This window comes from Octodon degus, unplaced genomic scaffold, assembly GCF_000260255.1.
Source record: "Octodon degus isolate 3935 unplaced genomic scaffold, OctDeg1.0 scaffold00184, whole genome shotgun sequence".
Classification (NCBI taxonomy): domain Eukaryota; kingdom Metazoa; phylum Chordata; class Mammalia; order Rodentia; family Octodontidae; genus Octodon; species Octodon degus.
The window spans coordinates 1,733,591-1,736,548 of record NW_004524760.1 but is presented as its reverse complement, the minus strand read 5'-3'; the positions used below and the strand labels follow the sequence as shown (position 1 = coordinate 1,736,548).

At 41.9% G+C, this 2,958-nt stretch overlaps 1 pseudogene; it reads left to right on the top strand.

Moving 5' to 3' along the window:
• LOC101592767 overlaps nucleotides 1-2,958 on the top strand; it is a 21,408-nt pseudogene that overhangs the window by 1,509 nt on the left and 16,941 nt on the right.

The window sequence follows — 2,958 nt, the reverse complement described above, 5'->3', positions numbered from 1 at the left end:
AGAATCAGAAATTGAAACAGCACAGTGTCTAGTAGGGTTGCAGTGAAGAATGGAGAAGCCAGCGGTCCAGAGCATCACCCTCAGGAGAAGGTGAGGCCCCCAGGGCCACAGTTCGTGAGTGGAGTCATCGTGAAGATCAGTAGCCCAGAACCTCTACTTGGACAGAAGCAAGTCCAGGATACGCTGGTGGCAATCTCAGTTGTATGTTGACTTGCTAGAAGGAGACACAGAATGCTAGATTTAAAACCCCAGAGGCAGCCCAGGCACTAATGAATGTCCACACTTTGGTTTTATTTACAAAAGCAGTACATCATTGCAGAAATTAAATACTTGATGTAATGTAAAAAAACAAGTTATCAGTACTAAAAGAAAAAACTTATTTCAAAAGCCTTGTGTATTTAACAATAATTATGGTAAAATAATAATATCAACTACATATTGAGATTTTTTAAAGCTATTGTCACCGTGCCAAGTGTATTACCCTATGTAGGACTGTATCAGTCCTCTCATGAAGTAGATACTGTGTTATTTCTGTTTTACAAATGATGAAACTGGGGCCAGGGAAATGGCTCAGTAGAATAAGCGCTTGCCTGGCAAGCACAAGGGCCTGAGTTCATTACCCGGTTCTGCAAAAAAAAAAAAAAAGAGCAATTTCCTACAAATGATGAAACTGAGAAATCCAGTGATATTAAGCACGTTACTCAAAGAAACACAGCTAACAAGTGGCAAAGCTGGGATTTGAATACAGACTGTTCTGACTCCGAAGCTCACAACTACTCCACCTTTCTTTCTCTAATGAGCATCTACCTGAGAGATAGGATTTAGGGTTTCATGTCGTTCTAAGAGCTTTAAGATGTCGGCTACAAATTCTAGGGTAATTAAAGGATGCTAAAGGGTTGGTTTAAAAGCTCATTTCTTGTCCATGGGGACATTTTGGTCATATAAAATTTTAAAATATGTTTTACTTCATGGAATTTGAAGAAAGGACCAAGCCAGGCATCATGGCACATGGTGTAGTCCTAGCATGCTCGGAGGCTGAGGCAAGAGGACCCAAAGTTTGAGCTCTACTTAGTCAACCTCACTATTTAGCAAGACCTCATCGCAGGGTTGGCCAAATAGCTCAGCGGATTAAAGTGCCGGCAAGCAGGCGCAGGGGCTGGGGTTTTGATCCCCGGGCCTACCAGCCCTGCCCCGGGGGCACACTGAGACAGCGATTGAGACTGGGCATGGTGGTATGTGCCTGTAATCCCAGCTCTTGGGAGGCTGTAAACAGGCAGATCACTATGAGTCCGACCTAGTAGTGAGACCCTGAACACCCTGTAGACCCTTAACCAAAATACAAAAAAAAAAAAAGAAAAAGAAAAGAAAAGAAAAAGACCTCATCTCAAAATTTAAGAAAACAAAATTAAAGCACTGGTGATATAGTTCAGTGAGAAAGCCCCAGGTTCAGTCCCCAGTACCAACCACAAACACACTCAAGAAAGGACCATTAATAGTTTCTTATGAAATGGTCAATTGATAAGACTGTTGCCTTTTCATTTTTCCCTCTTGATCATTTGAGGATTCTGTGTCCCCATTTTGTAAAGTTCCTAAGAATGTGATGCTTGCTGAACCTTACTCCTGCACTGCACAATACAAGGGTGTGGTACAAGTTTAGCAACCATCAGAGAAACCTCTCTTTTTCACATTTTACCACTTAAAAGTAGCCCTGTGACTGTCATTACTGTATTGTTCACCTCTTCGTTGTGCCAAGAAAAGTGTCAGGGCGTCCCTATGTCTGTTCACATGGCTGCTCCTATTTGCCTGACCTGTGTGCAGCCCACAGCAAAGCTCATTCTGTGCTTGGACGTTGGAGTCTAGACCCTAGTAACTGGAGGTTGTATTTAATATTGACTGTTGCCCAAATATTCACGCTGGCTACCAACGTCAAGAGGGGTCAAAGTCCTAGGTTGTTCGAGGGTTTCATCATTGGTTGTTTGCAAGGATGGCAGACAGCAATAGTCATTTCCCCAAGTGCAGACTCAAGTCCCTCAGAGCTGACAAAAGTCTCCACACGCTTCACTGACGTGTGAACCTTGTGCTTCTAATCAAATATGGTGCCTCTCAAAGCTGGGAAACATGCTGATTCAGCATCACTCGCCTCTCAGGCTTGACCTTTCTCCTGCAATCTTTAAGCTTGTTTTTAATAAATATTTAACTTCTTGATTAATTTCACTGATTTCAGAGGGTAATTTTTCACAGCTCAGATAATGCATTCTAAATGTTTTTGGACCAGTTGACTCGCCCCAAACTGTAAACATTTTAGTTTGCTTTTTTGTCTCCTTTATTCTCCCCTCTATTTAATGTGGGAATGAAATGTAGTCTTTATTCTTTCTGCCATCTGCATAATTACCAGTGTTTACAGATGCCTGCTTCTCTGTGTGTGTGTGTGTGTGTGTGTGTGTGTGTGTGTGTGTGTCTTTGCCATTGGGAAAAGAATTGTTTGTTCAGCCTTCACTAAATTAGTGTTTTTCTGGCTTCTTATCTCTCATTTCTCAAAGAGTGGCATATAATTAACTCTTAAATTTTGATGATTTTCCCCGGACTGGCTTTTCCATAGCAATTTACCTGCCTTCCGTTTTCTTTCTTTTCACTCACATCTTTATTCTATTTGCCTCTTCAAAAGCTCTGTGGTACATTGGAAAGAAAAAATGTTATCCTTGCCATAAGATCTACGCTGTCTCCTTTGTCATTTTACCTGAGCCCCTTGGGTCACATTGCCCACCCTCTCTTCTTGGGTATTGGACTTTGTGGCGCCATGTAATCCTGTAATGGAACCACTCTTAAAAGCCAGATGGAAAAAAAAAAGCCAGATGGATTCCTCAGAGTACTGTAGTTGCAAAATTGTCTCATCACCAGCACTTGTCAATGTGCCTCTGAGACAGCAAAGCTGCTGGGAGGATATTCGTAAAAGGAAGA